Source organism: Ranitomeya variabilis, chromosome 1 (genome assembly GCF_051348905.1).
Source record: "Ranitomeya variabilis isolate aRanVar5 chromosome 1, aRanVar5.hap1, whole genome shotgun sequence".
Taxonomy (NCBI): Eukaryota; Metazoa; Chordata; class Amphibia; order Anura; family Dendrobatidae; genus Ranitomeya; species Ranitomeya variabilis.
The window spans coordinates 675,502,938-675,530,550 of NC_135232.1; positions in this window are offsets into that span (position 1 = coordinate 675,502,938).

The window sequence follows — 27,613 nt, forward strand, 5'->3', positions numbered from 1 at the left end:
GAGTCAAGGGTTACTCCTAGACAGCAGACTTTCAGTACAGCTTAAGACAGCTGGAGGCCCAGTAATAGGAGAAGAGGACAAATCTAGGACTAAGGGTACCATCACACAGTGGCATTTTTATCGCTACGACGGCACGATTCGTGACGTTCTAGCGATATCGTTACGATCTCGCAGTGTCTGACACGCTACTGCGATCAGGCACCCAGCTGAGAATCGTACGTCGTAGCACATCGTTTGAAACTTTCTTTTGTCGCTGGATCTCCCGCTGTCATCGCTGGATCGTTGTGTGTGACAGCGATCCAGCGATGCGTTCGCTGGTAACCAGGGTAAACATCGGGTAACTAAGCGCAGGGCCGCGCTTAGTAACCCGATGTTTACCGTGGTTACCAGCGTAAAAGTAAAAAAAACAAACCGTACATGCTCACCATCTGATGTCCGTCAGGTCCCTCGCCGTCTGCTTTCCGCTCTGACTGTCTGCCGGCCGGAAAGTGAGAGCAGATCACAGCGGTGACGTCGCCGCTGCGCTCTGCTCTCACTGTACGGCCGGATCTCAGTCAGAGCAGGAAGCAGACGGCAAGGGACCTGACGGACATCAGATGGTGAGTATGTACGTTTTTTTTTTTTTTTTTACTTTTACGCTGGTAACCACGGTAAACATCGGGTTACTAAGCGCGGCCCTGCGCTTAGTAACCCGATGTTTACCCTGGTTACCCGGGGACTTCGGCATCGCTCCAGCGCCGTGATTGCAACGTGTGACCGCAGTCTACGACGCTGGAGCGATAGTTATACGACGCTGCGACGTCACGAATCGTGCCGTCGTAGCGATGTAAATGGTACTGTGTGACGGTACCCTTAATGCTCACTTACATTGGCTGATAATCCTTCAGATTCTAATGTTAACGAGTGATTGTTCATGAAAATTGTATAATGTGAATGGAATGAGCGACTGAAAGATGTATCCAAAAACGTTTGTTCCTTGTGCCTGAGATCATTTAGGTGAGTGAAAAAAAATCTTGAACATGTATCGTAAATGTAGATCATTCACTTGTTCAATGATTAGACCTGCAAAAGGGAGGAATGGGAATTCAAATCCGAAATATGTTTGACTTTCAGTAATTGGTTGACCATGTTTCGAGGCGATTGTTCTCTACTAGTTGGAGCATTGGAGCGAGTTCATATTCGTGTCATATTGTTCTTCATTATTATTGCAAATGCTACTGTTCATGTAAAACTGTGAAACTGATTTTTGAACATTTTAATCTGATACCTGGATTACTAACATAAGTAAAAATCTATTTTTTTTTCATGTGAAATGTGTTTATAGAGCTTCAAATGCAAAATTATAGGAAGAAGACATGCGCCCTGCAGGATGAATTGTTTCTCAGCAGCCATAGTTTTTATTAGAGGGCATCAGTTAAGGAACTCATTTTGGTGTTTGTTTCCCTGCTAAGTAAGTAAGCAAAACAACATTGAGAAGTGAGGCAAAAGCCACAGGAGGCAATGAAATGCAAGTTCTCACCTTTCCAGGGTTGTTAAAATAGCTGTGTCCTCAGGAAATGATAGTTCCCTCTAAATGTGGACAGTCTCGAATAAAATACTCTGTTAAGTCATATGGATGAATTGATGTCCTAGACAGGCTCTAAATGCCCCCTCCGTGCTATGGAAATACCAGCAGCCTCACAGTATGTCATTGATTTAAAGGTTTACAAGATCACATGCTCTTCTCTATTGGCAGCAGAAACTCAAGCATATTAGAGTCTTACCGTTACCTGGCTTGAGATATATGGTGATCTGTGCTGTACTGATAGACCATGCTACCATGTAGTGGTCTATCGTGCAGTATAAAGAAGCCGTAAGACAAATACAGTTGTCTAAGTGGCATTGCTATTCAGTAACCCCCTTAAGTATCAATATATGGTAGCAACCATACAATTTTTCAATAATACCAACAGTCACCAATATAACCGCTTCATACATAATAATGGACACAAGCTTTGGTTGAATTGCCATTGGTGGCATCCATTTCAAAAGGGACAGCAAATGCACAGGTTAAGCAATTTTAAACTTTATAGAGGTATTCCAGTCTTCCTATAAAAGTCAGCAGTCACCCTTCTGAATCATTATCGGATGCACACCACTCACTGCCAGGATTCTCCAGTATTGGCAATGGGAGTGAGCTACAAAATATATGATTTTCATACTTCTGCCCACATTTCGACTCATTCAATTCACTTGTATTGTGCACATCTAGTCAGAATGCAAATCACATACTTGTAGTCATGTGACCGCTCGCTCTCGCCAGCAATACTGGAGAATCTTGACAACATGCAATGCTCATGCTGTAAGGATTCAGATATCTCCATTCACATTGAGTAGACTTTTATCAGAATACTGGACAACCCCTTTAAATCAATGGCAATGGGTCTTATAATAGAACCTAAATATTAATCTTAATGTAATAGTAGAAAGCAAGTACATAGTAGTAATCAATATTAAGCCATTTTAAGGGTGACCATGGATCTTACAAAATAACCTAATTATAAATGATCAAAAATTGATATTAATAGTAAAATTCTATGTTCTGGTTTTCTAACACATCACATGTTGATAGCTATAATTCAGAAGTACCATTGACATAAATATTTACTGTCATTTACAGTCAAACACATGTATATTTAGGGTAGTTTCAAACTTTTTTTATGTTATTGCAGTTTTTGAGCTAAAAGTGAAGTAGATCTAGCAGATAAAAAAAATGCAAAGGTCCATTTACACTGTTAGATTATTGTAAATGTGCTATCCTAGGAACACTTATTTTTTATAATATTGCCGTGTAAACAGGCTGCTGATCTCCCGATGAGCAGGTGAAACGCTTATTCATCGGGTGAAGTGATCTTTTAATTTTCACAAAAGATCATCGTTTTTGACGACACATCATAAACAGGACATGTGGTGCTGAAAACAATTTAAGCCTATGAGCACTGAATAATCTAATCCATATGAAATACAGGCCTTAAAACTGAGAGCTCAGACTTGTTCAATTTTAGCACTATAACAATTCCTAAGTATAACCAGCCAAAGATGGGGAGGTCTTTGAAGTCCATAAGTCTGGCAATAGTCTGACCATAGTCTACGATTGCATCTGAAATGTACCTTTCATCCAAATAATGTTTGCACAATAATGAACCATGGGCCATGATCCGAACATTGTCCCAAGGACTAAGGAAGTTTACACATGTCAGACATTCATGATCTGAGTGTGAACTGTGATGTCCAGGTTGGCTGTGGGTCTTCTGACTCTGAACTCAACGTCTGACTCTGAACTCAATGGCTTACATGAAGCATATTTTAGGCTGTTGATTTTGGTCTAGAGACCAGGGTCCGGTTTGGACATCACAGTTCATACTCAGACTGTGAATGTCACATATATGAAACGGTTTTGGCCCTAGACCTTAATCTACTTTGTCTACAACTGGGGAGTGCAGAACTTTACGAGATTCTTCACTGAAATATCAAAGCAATAATTTTACAAAATATCCCTCTGCTGTAAAGACTGCCCAACTAACTCTCTTCTTCCATATTGTTTGGTTAATTTTACTTGCTTACCCATACAATTCATGTTATACCATGACTCAAAGTAAAAGGGAACTAATCCAAAGCCAAGAACCCAGACTACACCCTGTATAAATAATTTGAGGAACTCTTGGTGAAACTGTGCGGCATACTTTCCAAATGCCCCCTCCATTTTGTCCCAAATTCTTCAAGCTACTTTGCGTCTTATATCTCCCTATTGTATAACTGATAGTTTTGCATCACATTTAGCAACTATGGCCCCAAGTCATCAGTGTTTTATCCAGAAATTGTCCGTAAAACACTTTGATAAGTCACAAAATTTTTGCGTGACCTAAGGTGCCAAAAAATCTTTTGCAATTTTTGGCATCTTCACACTAGTTTGGCCCAGCTCAGTCAAAGTAGGTAAAGCTGGGGTGGGATGGGGCGGATTGGAGGTGCGACACCACAATTTCTCTAATTCATGATGAGCTGTGGCGTTCCTTACACCAGAAATCTTACCGCAATTCCTGATTGGAGTAAGATCTGTGGCAAGGCACATGTGAGTCGCCCACCAGGGCAATGGGGAGACTCAGTGCTGGGTCTGGTTGCAATTAAAGGGGTGGTCATGGTGGCAGCGACCCAGTCTGTGGCCTGGGGCGCTCAAGTAAAGAGGAAAGGTCTTTAAAGGGATTGGTGAATAAAGTTTGTCTTCATGACACCACCTGCGGTTCTCGGTCAGAGGGGACCGATGCTGCTTAAAGGGGTCCTCTGGGGTGATGTTACTGCAGCAAGTTGATAACACTTCCCACAGGTGAAGCGGGGTTCCCAGGGCTCCCAGTGTAGTTGGCAAGGATGGTGGGTTGCCAGTAAATAAACGGAGGACACAGGGTTGCAGTCTTTACCTGGTTTACTGATGGTAGCAGGCCACAGTCCAGGGTACCGGCAACAGGTGGAGATGGAGTCCAGGCAGCCTGAAGACAGGTGGAAACCCCTTTGATAGTTCAGTTTGGGAGCATTCCATTTTGCACTGGTCTATTAGTGCCTTGCTACCTGTAGTGTCCTAACAAGGTCCTTGTTCTCTCCTATCCTTGGACAGTGCCTGCATGGTAGGCAGCTTGAGACGTTTCTCTGGGGTCTCTTTACAAGGTGACTCTGGGCTCTGGAATGCTGCTGTACCTCAGGTTTTATATGAGCAGGTTACTTTCAGCTCTCTGCCCTCCGGTTCTGCTGTGGGACTTGCAGTTGCCCACAGCCTCGGGTTCCCGGTGCCCAGTTTCTGCGCTCAGCTTTGAGGGGCCCTATCGCAGCCTCCTCTAGCTCTTGATCACTCCTCTGCGCCTTCCCTGTCTCTTGTCTGAACCAAACTCACTAACTCCTCCTCCAGACCAGGATGTATATTGAGGGACGCTCCCCTTAAACTGGGTTTTGAGCTTCCCCTTCTTTCCTGGAGTTAGAATGTGTTGTGTATACAGCTTACCTACCAAAGGGATCCCTCCTGTCTCCAGGCATGGTATTACCCTCCCCGAGAGGAAGGCAGCACCTCTGTGGTACCCGAACTCCTGGAGTGCCACACATGCAACTTTTCAAATATGCTTGATTTACTTAGAAGTGTGAGCCTTTTAATGAATCCAGTGCCTCTGACTCCAGCAAGGCCATCGAATCAAGACCGTCATGAACAACATTAGTCTTGATAAACGGGACCTTAGTGGATTCTTGCTCCCAGTGTATACATATGCAACTGTAAGACTATGACATAGAATTTTCTCAGTGTGCATATTTATATAATTAGTCTATGGTATTTGTGGCTCATCACTCTTGTACACTTTTTCGTGATTTATTTTTTATATATTAAGTTAAAATATTGGGCTTATTTTGTTTAAAAAAATGACTGTTCTGCTTGACTATGAAAATAAATGAGCAAAGTGGATGATCCTTATAATGTACCATTAATGCCAAACACAATTGTTCACATGTACTCTGAGGTAGACTACCATTAACAGGATGTACACATACGTAATAATGATCAGGAATCTTATAGCACAATTTATTTAGAGAATATAAAATATATAATAATAATCTCTTTATTTATATAGCGCCAACATATTCCGCAGCGCTTTACAGTTTTGCACACATTAGCATTGTTGTCCCCAATGGAGCTCATAATCTAAATTCTCTATCAGTATGTCTTTGGAATGTGGGAGGAAACTGGAGAACCCGGAGGAAACCCACGCAAACACGGGAAGAACATACAAACTCCTTGCAGATGTTGTCCTTGGTGGGATTTGAACCCAGGACTCCAGAGCTGCAAGGCTGCAATGCTAACCAATGAGCCACCACACAGTGTTAACCACTGAGCCACCATACAGTGCTAACCACTGAGCCACTGTGCTGCCCCATGACAGAAATGTAACTTGGATATCCCGATGAATTAAAAAAAGTGATCTTAGGCCTCAGGGGTGGACATAATACTGGTGCAACCTGTGAAGCCGCTCTGGGTCCCAAGAGGTAAGGGGGCCACCACCATCTCCAAAGAAAGTGATATTGTGCTTTATGATGAACTATTGGACTGAAAATGGCCCATATGTTGCTCATGCACAGGGGCCTCTTCTGACTGTGACCGCCACTACTTGGCCATCACTACTTGACCATCAATGACTACACGTGCATTATAATTATAGAATACAATCGCCTCAATCAGCACCTCCTAGCAAAATGAAGTAAATGTTTCACCCAGCTTCATCAGTGGGTTGGACACTTGCATTACTGCTATATAGACTATACTTATACAATTGAGGTACTTAGTGCAAAAGTATAGTCTATATAGCAATGGTACAGTTCAAAAGTCATATATTTAATGTGTAGGGAGGAGAGCCAGTCTAACGGTCTTTCTTACGTGTCTGGGCTGGAAATGTCGGGGCTTTCACCATTATTCCGGGGGGAAGAGATTTCTGACCGGAGCAGTTCAGGACACCTGACTGATGGGGGTCGGTCTGCCTTAAATAGCGGTGTGCACGGAAAGACGGGGCTTTTGGCAGAGAACCAGTGTGAGAGCACAGAGACAGTTGACTCCCTCTTGACTTACCCACACCAGCTATCCGTACCTTCCCACTCGGTTAGCAGCACCATCCGGACTGATGACACCGAGCCCAGAAAGATCCCCGCACCGTACAGTGACCAGTACAGACTTCAGAGCAACGTTCCAATCACCAACACAGAGGCACCGCTGAGTCCTATCCCTGTGGTGCCTACTGAGTGCCAGCCTGCTCCTGTGGCCGTAACCGGTGGACTGCATACTACTTCTGCGGCCTTGTCTGCTGAACTGTTTGCTACATCTGCTGTGCCGCGGACCCACACCTCTACAACATCTCGTGCCCGTAACAGGAGACCACATGCCGAAGGACCCGGAGGATTCACCACTGCAAGGAGACAGTGCATCGCCTTTCTGGGAGACAGGATATGAGACTTCTCGCGTCACCAAGGGATCTTCCAACCACCTCCTATCAAGGTCCAGAGACTGATAAGTTGAACTGTTGTTACCTTTTATTATAATACCCCCCTGCTTGATCTATTGTTGTGTTATATAAAATCCCTGTTAACCCTTGCTCTGTCTCCTGTGTGTCACTGCATCCTACGCTCCTGCTAGCATCCTACAAATGTTAGCATTTTTCTTGTGTGCTGCTTCAATCTTGTATGTACCATTATAGAGGTTTTTTTTATAAATAAATTCTTAAACTTGCAATCCTGCCATGAATGCATGATAAAGAGAAAATAAACAGCTTTCTCATCAGTACCATAAGTAATTTGTCCTAGTCATTACGCTTAATGAAATTAAAGACTTTTTTTTTCAAGCATTGACCTGTTCTAATCTAGGGTTAAGACCAAGCTTTAAGATGAAAAAGATATGAGTCATTGAAGGTGCTTGGCTTTTAAAATTTATAATATTCAATTAGCCTTAATTAGCCCTGAGAATTGATTTACATGTAAATTAAAATTGTCAGTAATTTATCAATGGTATTGTCATGGCAGCAAGGTGCCTACTCAAGATCATAACTCTGCCATGTACTGTGCTGGTCACCTTTATTAGCACACCTTCATTTTTTCATAGACTGTACATTATCTTCAGAAATAAATGGAAATGTACCAAAGTTATAACCTCAGGATTTTTTAATTGCTGGTCCAAAGTAATACAACAATAAAACATTGTTTTTCAACTTAGGCCTCTTTCACACTTTCGTTTTTTACAATCAGTCACAATCCGTCAAAATGTTGAAAAGATGGATCCTGTGCAGATTGTAAAAAACGGGTGCACTGGGTCCGTTTTTTTAATGGATCCGTCAAGGCTATGTGCACACGTTATGTATGCGTCTTCACCGCATTTTTCCGCTGCGAAAACGCATACACAAAACAACCCAGGTTAAAAATAATAAAAAAACAAAAAATCGTGATATTCTTACCTTCCGGCGTCTCCCGCAGCCTTCTCGCGGCCTTCCCAATGCTCGCGATGCTGCCGGCAGCTCCCGTTTCCAGTAATGCCTTGCGAGCAATGACCTGTGATGACGTAGCGATCATTTCGCAAGGCATTACTGGGAACGGGAGCTGTAGGCAGCATCGAGAGCATCAGGAAGGCTACAGGGGACGCAGGAAGGTAAGAATATCACGATTTTATTTAATTATTTTTAACATTATATCTTTTTACTATTGATGCTGCATAGGCAGCATCAATAGTAAAAAGAGAGAGAGAGAGAGCAAGAGAGAATTCTTCCTCGCATGCTCAGTTTCAAAAGACCCCTAATTAACACTTGGTTGCACACCCTTTGGCATTGATGACAGCCTCCAAACATTTCTTGTAGCCATCTATAAATCTATATGCTTCTTCCACTTTTCAGCTGGTATTTTCTTCCACTCTTCCTTTGCAGTTTGTTCAAGCTCTTGAATGTTTGCAGGGTTCTTTTTACTAGTGGCAGATTTCAGCTCACCACAAAGATTTTCAGTGGGATTGATGTCAGGACTTATTGATTGCCATTTTAAAACAGTCCATTTTTTCTTTTTAAACCATTCCTGTGTACTTTTGGATGTGTGCTTTCAGTCAGTCTTGCTGGAGGACCCATAATCTTCGACTCAAAGCAAGTTTCTTTAAACTGGGTAGAACGTTTTGCTCTAAAATCTCTTGATAATTCTCTGATTTCATGATTCCTATGATACGGTCAAGGCCTCTAGTACCAGACGCAGCAATCCAACCCCAGAGCATTATGGATCCTCCACCATGCTTAAATGTTGGTACTGTGTTCTTTTCCTTATAAGTTTCATTGTGCTATATGTAAGCAAATTGTTGCTTTGCATTGCCAAAAAGCTCTATTTTTTTCATCTGTCCACAGAACATTTTCTCAAAAAGGTTGTGGTTTGTCAAGGTACTCTTTGTCAAAGATCAGTTATTCCTTTTTATGTCTTTTCATCAGCAATGGATTCTTCCTTGGCCTTCACCCATAGAGCTCTGCTTGGTTTAGTATGTGGCGTATGGTACTTGTTGAAACCATAACACTAGACTGCTCCAGGTTTTCCTTCAGGTCTTTGGCTGTTTGATGTGGTGGTTTTTCCACCATTCGTACCAACCTTCAAAGACATATCTTGTCAACTTTCCTCTTTCTCCCATGTCCAGGGACGTTCTTAACCCCTTTGAGACCTAGCCTTTTTTCACCTTAATGACCAGGCCAATTTTTACAATTCTGACCACTGGCACTTTATGAGGTAATAACTCTGGAACGCTTCAACAGATCCCGGTGATTCTGAGAATGTTTTCTCATGATATATTGTGCTTTATGTCAGCGTTAACATTTCTTTGACATGACTTGCATTTATTTGTGAAAAAAATGGAAATTTGGCGAAAATTTTGAAAATTTCGCCATTTTTAAACTTTTAATTTTTATGCACTTAAAGCAGAGAGTCATATCGCACAAATAGTTAATAAATAACATTTCCCACATGTCTACTTTAGCACAATTTTGGAAACATAATTTTTTTGTTAGGAAGTTATAAGGGTTAAAAGTTGACCAGCGATTTCTCATTTTTACAACAAAATTTGCAAAACCATTTTTTTAGGGACCACCTCACACTTGAAGTGACTTTGAGGGGCCTATATGACAGAAAATACCCCAAAATTACACCATTCTAAAAACTGCACCCCTCAAAGTACTCAAAACCACATTCAAGAAGTTTATTAACTAGTGTTGAGCATTCCGATACCGCAAGTATCGGGTATCGGCCGATACTTGCGGGTATCGGAATTCCGATACCGAGATCCGATACTTTTGTGGTATCGGGTATCGGTATCGAAACAACATTAATGTGTAAAACAAAGAATTAAAATAAAAAATATTGCTATACTCACCTCTCCGACGCAGCCTGGACCTTACCGAGGGAACCGGGAGCCTTCTTTGCTTAAAATGCGCACTTTTACTTCCTTCCGCGATGTCACGGCTTCTGATTGGTCGCGTGCCGCCCATGTGGCCGCGACGCGACCAATCACAGCAAGTCGTGACGTAATTTTCAGGTCCTGAATGCCTAATTCTAGGCATTCAGGATTTTAAAATTACGATCCGGCTTGTGATTGGTCGCGTCGCGGTCACATGGGCGACGCGACCAATCACAAGCCGTGACGTCACGGGAGGCAGGAAACGCGCGCATTTTTAAAATTACGTCACGGCTTGTGATTGGTTGCGTGCCGCCCATGTGACCGCGATGCGACCAATCACAGCAAGCCGTGACGTAATTTCAAGTCCTGATGCCTATTTCTGCATTCAGGACCTGAAATTACGTCACGGCTTGCTGTGATTGGTCGCGTCGCGGTCACATGGGCGGCACGTAACCAATCACAAGCCGTGACGTAATTTTAAAAATGCGCGCGTTTCCTGCCTCCCGTGACGTCACGGCTTGTGATTGGTCGCGTCGCCCATGTGACCGCGACGCGACCAATCACAAGCTGGATCGTAATTTTAAAATCCTGAATGCCTAGAATTAGGCATTGAGGACCTGAAAATTACGTCACGGCTTGCTGTGATTGGTCGCGTCGCGGCCACATGGGCGGCACGCGACCAATCAGAAGCCGTGACGTCGCGGAAGGAAGTAAAAGCGTGCATTTTAAGCAAAGAAGGCTCCCGGTTCCCTCGGTAAGGTCCAGGCTGCGTCGGAGAGGTGAGTATAGCAATATTTTTTATTTTAATTCTTTATTTTACACATTAACATGGATCCCAGGGCCTGAAGGAGAGTTTCCTCTCCTTCAGACCCTGGGAACCATCAGGAATACCGTCCGATACTTGAGTCCCATTGACTTGTATTGGTATCGGGTATCGGTATCGGATTAGATCCGATACTTTGCCGGTATCGGCCGATACTTTCCGATACCGATACTTTCAAGTATCGGACGGTATCGCTCAACACTATTATTAACTCTTTAGGTGCTTCACAGGAATTTTTGGAATGTGGAAGAGAAAATAAACATTTACTTTTCTTTCACAAAAATGTTCCTTTAGACCTAATTTTTTTTACTTTCACAATGGTAACAGGAGAAAATGAACCATACATTTTGTTGTGCAATTTCTTCTGAGCATGCCAATACTCCATATCTGGGTGAAAACCACTGTTTGGGCACGCGGCAGGGCACGGCTTGATTTTTTGAATGTAAAATATGCTGGAATAATTAGCTGTTGCCATGTCGCGTTTGGAGAGCCCCTGATGTGCCTAAACAGTGGCAACCCCCCACAAGTGACACCATTTTGGAAACTAGACCCCTTATGAAACTTATCTAGATGTGTATTGAGCACCTTGAACCCACAGGTGCTTCACAGAAGTTTATAAAGTTAAGCTGTGAAAATATAAAAAAAAAATCACATTTTTCCCACAACAATCTTTTTTAGCTACACATTTTGCATTTTCACAAGGGAAAAGGGAGAAAATTGACCCCCAAAGTTTGTTGTGCAATTTCTCCTGAGCTCACTGATAACCCATATGTGGTTGAAAACTACTTTTGAGGCACAGTGCAAAGCTCAGAAGAGAAGTAGTGCCATATTACAGTGCAGATTTTGCTGCACTTGTTTGAGGGTGCCATGTTACAATGACAGAGCCCCTGAGGTGCCAGAACAGTAGAACCCCCCAAAATGACCCCATTTTCCCAATTAAACCTCTCAACGAATTCATCTAGGGATGCAGTGATTATATTGATGTAAGGAGGGGTCGGAGTCCGTCATATGCTTCCCTCCCTTTGGACATTGTTCACATTTGATGCGTGCGGTTCCAGAGGGTTTATAAGTGTTGATGTGTTTGTGTACTGCAACGGGAATGTATTTGATATATGTCGTGTACAGAATTAGGGATAGAATAGAAGGTAGTATAGGATAATAGTGGGATTAGAATAGAGGGGGCATACTAGAGACAGGGACTAAGAGTATTAGCTTGGTAATAGGCAGCATAGGGGTTTTTCAGAATGGGAGGAGCTACAGAGTAGTGTAGAGCACAATAGTGGGGATATAGAGAAGACAATTCCTGGTTAGAGAGCAGAACCCAGGCAGCCATTCCCAGGGCAAGCTGTGATGCAGCAGTACATTGAGACAGTCTGACAGCCATGGGGATAAGGTTGCTTAGGCAAGAAGGGGCCCCAGGCTTAGTGTCATGCAGGCAGTCACCATCTTAAATAGGACTGTTCCAAGGAGGATCAGAAGCTTATGGCAGGGAGTAGGTGAAGCTGAGACAGTGAGCCTGTTACCCTTTAATTCGAAGCCAGACCAGGTGTATGGCAGGAAGCTGGTGGGCCTAAAGGCACAGACGGGACAAAGATTGTCCGGGTAGAGCATTCCAGAGGATTGGCACAGCACGGGAGAAGTCTTGGAGTCGGGAGAGGGAGGTATGGATTAGTACAGAGGTTAATCGAAAGTCATTTGCAGAGCGCAGTGGTCTGTTAAGCCAATAGACAGAAATGAGGGAAGAGATGTAAGGGGGTGCCGCACTGTGGAGAGCTTTGTGGGTGAGAACAAGTGCTTTGAATTGTATCCTGTAATGAATAGGCAGCTAGTGTAATGACTGGCGAAGAGCGGACGCGTCCGAGTAACGATTAGCTAGATGGACAACCCTGGCTTCTGCATTAAGGATAGACTGGAGAGGGGAAAGTCGAGTAAGGGGGAAGCCAATTAGTAGAGCATTGCAGTAGTCTAGGCAGGAGTGGATCAAGGCAACAGTGAGGGTTTTTGTTGTTTCCATGGTGAGAAAAGGGCGGATTCTAGAGATGTTCTTTAGGTGTAAGTGGCACGAGCAGGCAAGAGATTGTATATGGGATGTGACGGAGAGATTGGAGTCAAACATAACACCCAGACAGCGCGCCTTCTGCCGGGGTGTTATTATGGTGCCACCCACAGAGAGGGAAATGTCAGATTTAGGGAGGTTAGTAGATGGCGGGAGCAGAAGAAGTTCAGTTTTGGAGAGGTTGAGTTTCAGATAGAGAGCGGACATGATGTTGGAGACTGCGGACAGACAGTCACTGGCGTTCTGTAGTACAGCGGGAGAAAGGTCAGGGGATGATGTGTATAGTTGTGTGTCATCAGCATAAAGATGGTACTGAAAGCCAAATCTGCTGACGGTCTGTCCAATTGGGGCCGTGTAGAAGGAGAAGAGGAGGGGGCCAAGGACTGAGCCCTTAGTTACCCCGACAATGAGAGGAAGAGGAGATGAAGTGGAGCCAGAGAAGAGAACACTGAAGGAGCAGTCAGAAAGATAGGAGGAGAATCAGGAGAGCGCAGTGTCCTTAATGTCTAGTGACTGGAGCCTAGAGAGTAGGAGAGGGTGGTCAACAGTGTTGAAAGCTGCAGAAAGGATGAGAAGAATGAGCAGAGAATGATCACCATTACATTTTGCTGCCAGAAGGTCATTGGTTACCTTGATGAGTGCCATTTCTGTCAAATGTAGGGGGCAGAAACCAGACTGTGAAGGGTCTAGGAGGGAATAAGTGGAGAACAAACGGGTAAGGTGGGAGTAGATCAGGCACTCCAAGAGTTTAGAGATGAAGCATTGTTTTTTGCCTCTTTTTTTTTTAACAGTGTTCACTGAAGGGGTTCACTAGTGGGACAGTTTTATAGAGCGGGTCATTACGGACACAGCGATACCAAATATGTGAACTTTTTTTATCTACATAAATATATTTATTGGTAAAATACTGTATTTATTTTTTTTCCATTTGGGGATTTAAAAAAAAAATATTTTTACATAATATAATATTTTTTTAATGTTTTTACATTGTCCCAGTATGGGAAATTACTATATAATGTCAGATCGCTGATCTGACACTTAGCACTGCTGAGTATCAAATCAGCGATCTGACAGGTAGGGAAGGAGGCATGCTGAGAGCAGGCGCTGACGAGCCACCTCCCTGCAGGACCCTGAAGGACCCCGTGGCCATCTTGGTGCTGGGGATCTCCATGGAGAACATCAGAACAGCACGATCGCATTGCGTTGTTCTAGTGGGAGCGTGCAGGGTGCCCCCTCCCTGCACGATGCTTCTCTCTTCCACTGTCACTACTGTCAGCGACATCAGAGGCGTTAAATGCCCATAATAAGTGCTAGCATCGATCGTGGGTGTTGCTGCGGGGTGTCAGCTGTCACATACAGCTGACACCCGCATTCGATCGCTGCAGCGCTCAGTGTGAGGCCGTGGTGATTGTGGCGCCGTACTAGTACTGTTCAGGGGCAGAAATGCAGTTCCCGCAGAGCAGTACTAGTACGGCAAAGGTTGTGAAGGGGTTAATGGTTCCATACTTGGCAAACTTCTTAATAACTTTGCGCTCTGTTGAAACTGTGATACCAAGGTCTTTTGAGATGGCCTTACACCTTTTGGAAGTGTTGTGTTTGCTAATAATAGCAGTTGTGATGTCCTCAGACAGCTCCTTTGTCTTCACCATTGTGACAAAGGAACGGGGCCTACCATGTGGCTTTTTAAAACCGTGAAGTCATCATCCATTGGCTAATTCATGTCACATGGGCACTGACTATTAATCACAGTTGATTCTTATTTGGGATTTACCACATAGAAGTCAGAATGTGATTCCATGCTAATTTAACATTAAGGGTGCCAATACCAGTGCCACAGCAAGCTTTAGGTGTTTCTCTATTTTTCCCTCCCATTGTTTTTGTTTTCAATGATTATAATTTGCTCTTTTGTATTTAACACGAGTGTTTTATACAGAAAAACTGCTTCACTTGATTCATTTTTTTCAGGAGATATTCCACATTATGTCCTTAAGCTTCATGGGTGCCAATAACAATGATCCCGACTGTTGTGAATTCCATTCTCGAACTCCCTCCTGTGGTCATGAATGGTACTTCGGTGAGTTCTGTCCATGGACTCCCTCTGGTGGCTGGGAGTGGAGCTGCTGGTTCTGAGATCCCTTCTACAGCTGCCCTCGTTTGGGGCTAGGCTGATTCTCTATTTAACTCCACTCAGATCGTTACTCCATGCCAGCTGTCAATGTTCTAGTACTGGTTGAGATCTCTCCTGGATCTTTCTGAGGACCTGTCTACTCCAGCACAAGCTAAGTTCCTGCTTGTTCATTTGTTACATATGGTTTTTCTTGCCAAGTTCTAGTCCAGCTTGCTATCATGAAACTACCTGGCTAGCTGGAAGCTCTGGGGGTACAGAGTGGCACCACCGCATCGTGAGTCGGTGCGGGGGTATTTTTTGCACACTCTGCGTGGTTTTTGTAGCTTTTTGTGTTGACCGCAAAGATCCCTTTTCTATCCTCAATCTGTTTAGTTAGACTGGCCTCTCTTTGCTAAAACCTATTTCATCCTGTGTTTGTGATTTACTCTTATCTCACAGTCAATACTTGTGGGGGGGCTGCTTTTACCTTTGGGGAAATTTCTCTGAGGCAAGTAAGGCTTTGTTTCCTTTCTTTAGGGGTAGTTAGCTCTTAGGCTGTGAAGAGGCGTCTAGGCAGAGTCAGGCACGCTCCACGGCTGTTTCTAGTTGTGTTGATAGGAGTAGGGTTTGCGGTCAGCAGAGTTCCCATTTCCCCAGAGCTCGTCCTGATTCCGTGTTTAACTATCAGGTCATTCCTGGTGCACCTAACCACCAGGTCCATAACAGTACAGCTGGCCCACAAAGTGTTAATGCATCTCAATAGAGGGAAAAGAGAAGTTATGAGACCATTTTTTTTTTCTCTGCAGTGTGTTTTGCCTTTCTTTTCCCCTTAAACTCTGGGTGGTTCAGAACTTAGGTGTGGATATGGACATTCAAGGTTTGTCCTCTAGTGTAGATCAACTCGCTGCAAGGGTACAAAACATTCAAGATTATGTAGTTCAGAATCCTATGTTGGAGCCTAGAATTCCAATTCCTGATTTGTTTTCTGGGGATAGATCTAAATTTCAGAATTTCAAAAACAATTGTAAACTGTTTCTTGCTCTGAAACCCCGCTCTTCTGGTGACCCTATTCAGCAAGTAAGAATCATTATTTCTTTGTTGCGTGGCAACCCTCAAGACTGGGCATTCGCCCTGGCGCCAGGAGATCCTGCATTGCGTAATGTAGATGCGTTTTTTCTGGCGCTGGGTTTGCTTTATGATGAACCGAATTCTGTGGATCAGGCAGAGAAAATTTTGCTGGCTTTGTGTCAGGGTCAGGATGAAGCGGAGGTATATTGCCAGAAGTTCAGAAAGTGGTCTGTGCTTACTCAGTGGAATGAGTGTGCCCTGGCAGCAATTTTCAGAAAGGGTCTTTCCGAAGCCCTTAAGGATGTTATGGTGGGGTTCCCCACGCCTGCTGGTCTGAATGAATCAATGTCCTTGGCCATACAGATCGATCGGCGCTTACGTGAGCGCAAAACTGTGCAGCATTTGGCGGTATCCTCTGAGCAGAGGCCTGAGCCTATGCAATGTGATAGGACTTTGACCAGAGCTGAACGGCAAGAACATAGACGTCAGAAGGGGCTGTGTTTTTACTGTGGTGACCCTACTCATGCTATCTCTGATTGTCCTAAGCGCACTAAGCGGTTCGCTAGGTCCGTCACCATTGGTACTGTACAGCCTAAATTTCTTCTGTCCGTTACTCTGATTTGCTCTTTGTCATCCTATTCTGTTATGGCATTTGTAGATTCAGGCGCTGCCCTGAATTTGATGGACTTGGAGTTTGCCTGGCGCTGTGGTTTTTTCTTGGAGCCCTTGCAGCATCCCATTCCTTTGAGGGGAATTGATGCTACGCCTTTGGCCAAGAATAAGCCTCAGTACTGGACCCAGTTGACTATGTGCATGGCTCCTGCGCATCAGGAGGATATTCACTTTTTGGTGTTGCATAATCTGCATGATGTGGTCGTGTTGGGTTTGCCATGGCAGCAGATCCATAATCCAGTATTGGATTGGAAATCAATGTCGGTGTCCAGTTGGGGGTGTCAAGGGGTACATGGGGATGTTTCATTATTGTCAATTTCTTCGTCCACTCCTTCTGAAGTCCCTGAGTTTTTGTCGGATTACCGGGATGTATTTGATGAGCCCAGGTCTAGTACCCTACCTCCTCATAGGGATTGTGATTGTGCTATTAATTTGATTCCTGGTAGCAAGTTCCCTAAGGAACGACTTTTCAATTTGTCTGTGCCAGAACACGCCGCTATGCGGAGTTATATAAAGGAGTCCTTGGAGAAAGGGCATATTCGCCCGTCGTCGTCACCATTGGGAGCAGGGTTCTTTTTTGTGGCCAAGAAGGATGGTTCTCTGAGACCTTGTATAGATTACTGCCTTCTTAATAAAATCACGGTCAAATTTCAGTACCCTTTGCCTCTACTGTCTGATTTATTTGCTCGGATTAAGGGGGCTAGTTGGTTCACCAAGATAGACCTTTGAGGGGCGTATAATCTCGTGCGTATTAAACAGGGCGATGAATGGAAAACAGCATTTAATACGCCCGAGGGCCATTTTGAGTACCTGGTGATGCCATTCGGCCTTTCTAATGCTCCCTCTGTGTTTCAGTCCTTTATGCATGACATCTTCCGAAAGTATCTGGATAGATTCATGATCGTATATTTGGATGATATTTTGGTCTTTTCGGATGATTGGGAGTCCCATGTGAAGCAGGTCAGAATGGTGTTCCAGGTCCTTCGTGCTAATTCCTTGTTTGTAAAGGGATCTAAGTGTCTCTTTGGAGTTCAGAAGGTTTCCTTTTTGGGCTTCATTTTTTCCCCTTGTACTATCGAGATGGATCCTGTTAAAGTCCAAGCTATTTATGATTGGACTCGGCCTACATCTGTGAAGAGCCTTCAGAAATTTCTGGGCTTTGCCAATTTTTACTGTCGCTTCATTGCTAATTTTTCTAGTGTTGTTAAACCATTGACTGATTTGACCAAGAAGGATGCTGATGTGGTGAATTGGTCCTCTGCGGCCGTTGAGGCTTTTCAGGAGTTGAAACGTCGTTTCTCTTCGGCTCCTGTGTTGTGTCAGCCAGATGTTTCGCTCCCTTTTCAGGTCGAGGTTGATGCTTCTGAAATTGGAGCAGGGGCTGTTTTGTCTCAGAGAAGTTCTGATTGCTCTGTAATGAATACTCAAAAAACACTTGGCACTCAGAAGAAATATGTTGCAAGTTGATTATTCCATTTATTTGTGCATCCAGTTAGAGAATTTAAACGTTTTCGGTCCAAACATCAGACCTTCATCAGAAATTCCTTTTTTAACAAACTGAAACACAGGTAGATAATACAACAATTGAATATCTATACACAAACAATCACAAGATACACAATATATGGTGCACAACATGGAGAACAATAAATCTATAATGATGCGTTTCCAGACCAAATCCATTATGTGACAGACCGAGTGCATACAACCGTGGCGGCTGGAGCAGTTCCGGGTAGGTGGTCCGTGAGTTGTGATATCATAGCCTGGAAATTCTAAATGCTACCCACAGTGGCAGATCGGCGCCTACATTCAGGATCACCGCCTCAGGCATAGCGAGGTAATCTGATAACCACCCTTTATCATTACCCACATAGCTTTTGTGAATTTGCAACGGGGGTAACATTTAGAATTTCCCTTACATCTCTTAGGCTATCAGCCTCTTGGCCTTTATCCCGGGTCACTCAGCTCTGGCCTGCATAGGCTATGATATACCCTTCCATACTCTTTTCATCCAGGTAACGTTATTCCATTATTGTTTTCAGGACCTCTCCTCACATCGGTTCATCTCATTTCACCACCTAGCATTCATTTATTCATCACCATTAGGGATGCCGCTTGGCTCCAACAAAATCCACATATGGCCTTCTTATCTCCTGTTTTTTCTTGTCTCTGTATCTTACCTTTCACCTTATGTGCCTAGACCACCAGCTCAGTATCTGGGATAAACGGGTTACGCTTAGCATTTACACTATGATTAATGCTCCGGACAGCCTGGATACCAATTTCTGTGTTAATTAACATATGTTGTCACAATTGCTTTGTAGGCTGACACTAGTCCGTTATAGAGCACAGCACTCCTTGCAAGCACCCGGATTAATCTCTTTCGTAGTATCCTTTTGGGGCAATACGGACCTCTACCATAACTGTGGTCCTATGACAGAACTCGACCATAATTAAGGTCCTATGACAGGACTCACTATCCTTATAGCATAACCTTCTGCTTATATGCCATGTGTTCTTTCCTTATCTGCACGTTCAGCTGCACAGCCTTTTACCTCCTGTTACCTAGTTTTTGATAATTGGAAGCACTCACAACTCACGGACCACCTACCCGGAACTTCTCCAGCCGCCACGGTTGTATGCACTCGGTCTGTCACATAATGGATTTGGTCTGGAAACGTATCATTATAGATTTATTGTTCTCCATGTTGTGCACCATATATTGTGTATCTTGTGATTGTTTGTGTATAGATATTCAATTGTTGTATTATCTACCTGTGTTTCAGTTTGTTAAAAAAGGAATTTCTGATGAAGGTCTGATGTTTGGACCGAAAACGTTTAAATTCTCTAACTGGATGCACAAATAAATGGAATAATCAACTTGCAACATATTTCTTCTGAGTGCCAAGTGTTTTTTGAGTATCAGAGTGAGGGGCTGGAAACCCGACTTGAGCACCACACAGGAACCTTGAGTGCCGTGTGCATTTTTTCATTACTCTGTAATGAAGCCATGCGCTTTCTTTTCGAGAAAGTTTTCACCTGCTGAGCGTAATTATGATGTTGGCAATCGGGAGTTGTTGGCTATGAAGTGGACATTCGAGGAGTGGCGACATTGGCTTGAAGGAGCCAAGCATCGCGTGGTGGTCTTGACAGATCACAAGAATCTGACTTATCTCGAGTCTGCCAAGCGGTGGAATCCTAGACAGGCTTGTTGGTCGCTGTTTTTCTCCCGTTTCAATTTTGTGGTTTCGTACCTTCCGGGTTCTAAGAATGTGAAGGCTGATGCCCTTTCAAGGAGTTTTGTGCCTGATTCTCCTGGGGTTCCTGAGCCGGCTGGTATTCTCAGAGAGGGGGTAGTTCTGTCTGCCATCTCCCCTGATTTGCGGCGGGTGCTGCAGGAGTTCCAGGCTGATAGACCTGACCGTTGTCCAGCGGAGAAACTGTTTGTCCCTGATAGATGGACTAATAGAGTTATCTCTGAGGTTCATTGTTCGGTGTTGGCTGGTCATCCTGGGATTTTTGGTACCAGAGATTTGGTGGCTAGGTCCTTTTGGTGGCCTTCCTTGTCGCGGGATGTGCGTTCTTTTGTGCAGTCTTGTGGGACTTGTTCTCGGGCTAAGCCCTGCTGTTCTCGTGCCAGTGGGCTACTTTTGCCCTTGCCGGTCCTGAAAAGGCCTTGGACGCATGTTTCCATGGATTTTATTTCAGATCTTCCTGTTTCTCAAAGGATGTCGGTCATCTGGGTGGTTTGCGATCGCCTCTCTAAAATGGTCCATTTGGTACCCTTGCCTAAATTGCCTTCTTCCTCTGATTTGGTTCCATTATTTTTCCAACATGTGGTTCGTTTGCATGGCATTCCGGAGAACATCGTGTCTGACAGAGGTTCCCAGTTTGTTTCAAGGTTTTGGCGGTCCTTTTGTGCTAAGATGGGCATTGATTTGTCTTTTTCTTCGTCTTTCCATCCTCAGACAAATGGCCAAACCGAACGAACCAATCAGACTTTGGAAACTTATCTGAGATGCTTTGTTTCTGCGGATCAGGATGATTGGGTGACCTTCTTGCCATTAGCTGAGTTCGCCCTTAATAATCGGGCCAGTTCGGCTACTTTGGTTTCGCCTTTTTTTTGTAATTTTGGTTTTCATCCTCGTTTTTCTTCAGGGCAGGTTGAGCCTTCGGACTGTCCTGGTGTGGATTCTGTGGTGGACAGGTTGCAACAAATTTGGACTCATGTGGTGGACAATTTGACCTTGTCCCAAGAGAAGGCTCAACGTTTCGCTAACCGCCGTCGCCGTGTTGGTCCCCGACTTCGTGTTGGGGATTTGGTTTGGTTATCATCTCGTTATGTTCCTATGAAGGTTTCTTCTCCTAAGTTTAAGCCTCGTTTCATTGGTCCTTATAAGATTTCTGAAATTCTTAATCCTGTATCATTTCGTTTGGCCCTTCCTGCTTCTTTTGCCATCCATAATGTGTTCCATAGGTCGTTGCTGCAGAGATATGTGGCGCCTATGGTTCCCTCCGTTGATCCTCCTGCTCCGTTGTTGGTCGAGGGGGAGTTGGAGTATGTGGTGGAGAAGATTTTGGATTCTCGTATTTCGAGACGAAAACTTCAGTACTTGGTCAAATGGAAGGGCTATGGTCAGGAGGATAATTCCTGGGTTGTTGCCTCTGATGTCCATGCTGCCGATTTTGTTCGTGCCTTTCATTTGGCTCGTCCTGATCGGCCTGGGGGCTTTGGTGAGGGTTCGGTGACCCCTCCTCAAGGGGGGGGTACTGTTGTGAATTCCGTTCTCGAACTCCCTCCTGTGGTCATGAATGGTACTTCGGTGAGTTCTGTCCGTGGACTCCCTCTGGTGGCTGTTAGTGGAGCTGCTGGTTCTGAGATTCCTTCTCCAGCTGCCCTCGTTTGGGGCTAGGCTGATTCTCTATTTAACTCCACTCAGATCGTTACTCCATGCCAGCTGTCAATGTTCTAGTACTGGTTCAGATCTCTCCTGGATCTTTCTGAGGACCTGTCTACTCCAGCACAAGCTAAGTTCCTGCTTGTTCATTTGTTACATATGGTTTTTCTTGCTAAGTTCTAGTCCAGCTTGCTATCATGAAACTACCTGGCTAGCTGGAAGCTCTGGGGGTACAGACTGGCACCACCGCATCGTGAGTCGGTGCGGGGGTATTTTTTGCACACTCTGCGTGGTTTTTGTAGCTTTTTGTGTTGACCGCAAAGATCCCTTTTCTATCCTCAGTCTGTTTAGTTAGACTGGCCTCTCTTTGCTAAAACCTATTTCATCCTGTGTTTGTGATTTACTCTTATCTCACAGTCAATACTTGTGGGGGGGCTGCTTTTACCTTTGGGGAAATTTCTCTGAGGTAAGTAAGGCTTTGTTTCCTTTCTTTAGGGGTAGTTAGCTCTTAGGCTGTGAAGAGGCGTCTAGGCAGAGTCAGGCACGCTCTACGGCTGTTTCTAGTTGTGTTGATAGGAGTAGGGTTTGCGGTCAGCAGAGTTCCCATTTCCCCAGAGCTCGTCCTGATTCCGTGTTTAACTATCAGGTCATTCCTGGTGCACCTAACCACCAGGTCCATAACACCCGACTTTATGTACTGCACATCTACAAATTCCATTGTGTTTTTTTGTAGTTAATTTACCTATAAAGGAATAAAAATAGATCAGAAACTCAAAATGGTATTTAACAAAAACCAGCTCCTATTGCGAAAAACGCTCAATACAACTCCATTGCTGAAAAAATGACACATTTATAAATGTTGGAAGTCAAAGAGAAAAAGAAATAAATTTAAAGAGAGGCCCAGTGGGATCCTATTGATCATAGGCCATTATAAACCTGGAAGTAGCCTTTGATGGGTGGGGTCCTTTTACAGAAATTATGTTGAGATCCAGGATCTTAAAAAGAGACCATTGTTTAATTTTTTTATTTAATAAATCAATAATACAGAATGAAATAAGCAACTTTGTAATGTATCTTGTCAAATAAATTTACTTCTTTCTCCTCCTGGACTGAGCTTTCATTTTCAATTCACAGGTAAAATCTGAATTCAGTGAAGACAGATGCTCTCATTAGTGAGATAGGAGATGACAGTTGGAGAAAATTCTGTGGAGAAGGGAGGAGCTAGAGGACGACACAGATATTCCAAGTTCCATAGAACTTTGCAAGCACCAAGTGTCATCTCTTACCTTAGTAATGGGAAAATCTGTATTCACTGTAAACAGATTTTACCAACGAAACGAGAATTTTGAGAATGAAAGATCAGTCCAGGAGGACTTAGAAGTGCATTTCTTTGATAAGATATAGTACAAAGTTTCTTATTTTCATGTGTACTATTGATTTATGACAAAAATAAATAAATGATGGTTACTTTGTTACACCTCAATTATTGGTCAGTGTGGGATGCAGCCTGCAGATGAAATAGAAAAATGTTAAGATGCTTCTGCCATACATGACTTTCTTGTGAATGATATGAGCCTGGCTCCGAGCCTTAGGTGAATATTGATTATAATGTAATATTCATAATGCACAATGGACGCTTATTTGATCCTGTCTCTTTTACATAATGTGCGCTGTAAGTAACCTTCACTGTGACATTCTGCGCGCTCAGAAATCTATTGCCTTTTATCACTTTACATTGCTCCTGGCGTGAAATGATTGCTCTTTATGCCTTATATGCGCTGCCTTGTGCTTGCTAAGTGGAACCATCTCTTCTTTCCTCATGAATGAACACAGGATCACTGATAATAGTGATGCAAAAATACTATATTACATTCATGAGCGTGTCGGGTATTGTGCGGTACTAAATGAAGTCAGATATTGAAATGATGGGTTGGCAATAGTGTTGAGCATTCCGATACCGCAAGTATCGTGTATCGGCCGATACTTGCGGGTATCGGAATTCCGATACCGAGATCCGATACTTTTTTGGTATCGGGAATCGGTATCGGGATTAATATCAATGTGTAAAAGAAAGAATTAAAATAAAAAATAGGGATATACTCACCTCTCCGACGCAGCCTGGACTTTACCGCTGTAACTGGGAGCCGTTGTACCTAAAAATGCGCGCTTGAAGGGCCTTAGATGACGTCACGGCGCTCTGACTGGTCCGTAGCGGTCGCGTGACCGCTACGCGACCAATCACAAAGCAGTGACGTCACCTAAGGTCTTTCAAGCGCTTGAAAGACCTTAGGTGACGTCACTGCTTTGTGATTGGTCGCGTAGCGGTCACGCGACCGCTACGCGACCAATCAGAAGCTGCGGACGTCTTCTAAGGTATTTCAAGCGCTTGAAAGACCTTAGGTGACGTCACTGCTTTGTGATTGGTCGCGTAGCGGTCACGCGACCGCTACGGACCAATCAGAGCGCCGTGACGTCATCTAAGGCCCTTCAAGCGCGCATTCTTAGGTACAACGGCTCCCGGTTACGGCGGTAAAGTCCAGGCTGCGTCGGAGAGGTGAGTATATCCCTATTTTTTATTTTAATTCTTTCTTTTACACATTGATATGGATCCCAGGGCCTGAAGGAGAGTTTCCTCTCCTTCAGACCCTGGGAACCATACAGGATACCGTCCGATACTTGGTGTCCCATTGACTTGTATTGGTATCGGGTATCGGTATCGGATTAGATCCGATACTTTGCCGATATCGGCTGATACTTTCCGATACCGATATTTTCAAGTATCGGACGGTATCGCTCAACACTAGTTGGCAATTAAAATGAGAGTTCTAGGCAATGGCATAACTGTGGTGTGTGCAGGGGATGCCAGGACACCAGACTCCTGGAGCCTAGTTACAGCCAAAAGGTTCTATATGAGAAGACTAAATTTATTAAACTCCTTAAATGCAGAGTGTTTTTTTTTTTTTAGCTTTTTCACTTTTTTCCCCTCCACTTCTTCCAAGAGGCATAACTTTTTAATTTTTCCGTTGACATTGCCATATGGGGGCTTATTTTTTTTCCAGGATAAGTTTCAGTTTTGAATAATTTTGACGTTTATTTTACCACTTTTACCATGCAATGCTCTGAAAAATGCTTGGGTTGTTTTGTTTTTACAGCATTTATTCTATGACAAAAAAATCACCCAAATAATATGATTCTCCCGATTTATTTAGATTATGGCAAAACCAAACTTGCATAGATTTTTTTTGTTTAATTGGGCAAAAAAATTCAAATGTTTAAAAAAACATTTTTGGGATTGTGTCGCTGTTTTCTGAGAACTGCAACATTTTTATTTTAACATCGATTGAGCTGGGTGATCAAACTTTTTTTTACATTAGCGAGCGTTTTATTAAACGTTTTATTTTCCCTTTGCGGCTTTTACTCTGTGGGTTAATTGATTTTATATTTTGATAGATCAGACAGTTTGAGTTGCTCTTATGCCAAGTACAATATATTTTTTTGTTTAAATTTTTTTTATTTATTTTTCTTGGTGGGGAAAAGCAGGGTGATTCAAATTTAATATAGAATTTTAGGAAGTTGTATTTTTTAATTACTTTGCTTATCTTTTAGTCTCCTCAAAGTGAACCTAATGGCTCATACATTCTTCCCTATCCACAGGCAGCACATATCAGACATTGGATGTATGATCTCAGCAATGCAAGTTTGATTCTGACGCGCTGCAACTTTTCAAAGAAAAATATAAAAGTCGCCGAGGACCGAACTGCACAGGAGACTAGTCAGGCCAACGGGTACCCATTGGTTTCTCTCCACTTACTCTCCTTGGATGATGGGTCTCTCCCTGTATTCGAATATTATTCCTTGAGACTCAGTCCTCTGTGAATCTTAAAGTATGACCTTCTCTTTAACGCTGCAGCGTTTGAGTCAAGCATATACAGTATGGCTGAATTTTTGCAGCCAGTGCCTGATACATGCTGCCTATGGATTGGGAGCATGTATCAGCTGTCAGGTTCCCTTTGTTAAACCAGCCACCATCCAATTGCTTATATTATATTCTGCAGTACCACAGCCAGCTATTGTTGACTTCATTCGGTTTGTTTCCTGGGTTGAAGGAACTTGTGCACCACTCAAGTTTGTAAGGGAAATTAATTAAAAGGGGGTAAGGAAATGGCCCAAACACCATGAAAAGTGAGTTGTCACACTTTCCAATCGCTACTGAAAGGGTGCTATTATAATTGTAAATTAAAGTCATTTATACCCACAGACTTTTAAAATGGACAAGGTGAATAACAGGTTGAAAAAAAGGCCAAGCCCTTGTTGGTCTTATCGCCTTTGCTAACGAGTTGGAGAAACCTGCCTATGTCTCATTTTTTTTAAAGGATCTGTATTAGCAGGATTTAAGAATTTGTCATATGATTATGGAAATGTTGTTGAAATGGAAACAAACACCAGGGTCTTTTATCTAATTGCTGTTCTCCAGTTGGGGTCCAATTTTGACCTTTAACTTTAGTCCCTCTTCTCTTTTATGTATCCTACTGTAAATAGGGAACCAATATTGATTATTTTGTGGAGGAGCATTTTTAGGTCTTGATGGGGGGAATTGACTTTCTATTCTAACCTATACGTTTTAACCCCTTAGCGATGGAGCCAAATTTTTGAAATCTGACCAGTGTCACTTTATGTGGTAATAACTCTGGAACGCTTCAACAAATCCCAGTGATTTTGAGATAGTTTTTTCGTGACACATTATACTTTATGATAATGGTAAATTTAGGTCGATGTGTTTTGTGCTTATTTATAAAAAATATCAGAAATTTGAGAAAAATGTCAAAAAATTACAAATTTTCAAACTTTGAATGATTATCCCTTTAATCCAGATAGTCATACCATAAAAAAGCATTAATAAATAACATTTCCCACATGTCGGCTTTACATCAGCACCATTTGTAAAATGTTCTTTTATTTTGTTAGCATTTTAGAAGGTTTATAAATGTAGCAGTAATTTTTCATTTGTTCAAGGAAATTTACAAAATTTATTTTTTTAGGGACTTATCCATGTTTGAAGTGCCTTTAGGGGTCCCATATACTGGGAAACCCAAAAAAGTTATACCATTTTAAAAACAGCACCCCCTGACATATTTAAAACTGCAGTTAGGTAGTTTATTAACCCTTCAGGTGATTTTCAGGAATTAATGCAAAGTGGGATGACAGAAATGAAAATGTGTATTTTTACCACATAAATGCCGCTAACTTCTGAACAGGTTACAACAGCCGTCAGACTCTAAGGCCGCTATTTGGTCATGAATTGCCATGGCAAACATCAGGACCACACAATCATGATCTGAGGGCACCAATTGGGATAAAGAGGGAGAAACCACACTCTGTTAACCATTTATATGACGTAGTTACTATTGACAGCAGCATCCCCAATGTGGAGCTTACTCTTTGCCACATGTTTTTTTTTGCCTTCCTCTGGATCAACATGTTAGGGCATGTTAGGTTAGGCTATGGGTTGAACTAGATGGACTTAAAGTCTTCCTTCAACCTTAATAACTATGTAACTGTGATCTAAAGGGTTAAACAGATTTGGACGGTGCAAACACTGATCGTGGCTGATACAGCAAGTTGTTAGCTATAGTGTACCGCTGACAGCTGCTGGATTGTCACCTGTATGGGGAGGCTAGTCTCTTATATCTCAGGTCAGTTAAAAGACGTATTGACAGTCATTAAGGGGTTAAACTAAATCTTCTACATCTTTTGATTTTGTCCCAGACATCACAGGAAAGTGCCAAAAGACGAAACAATTTCATCCAACTAATTGACCCGTTTCTCTCCTTTCATTCTGCTCGACAAACCATTTGAATACTAAAGAACGTATCGATGTGCACGCAGTCATTGGTTGTTCGGATCGCTCCTGTTTTGTTATTCCATATCAGAGACAAATTATGAGGTTTACCAACAAAGAACAGATGTGCTGGGTTGCAACATCAGCCAAAACTAATGAAGGAAAGACAAATATAGTCCTTGCAATTTCATG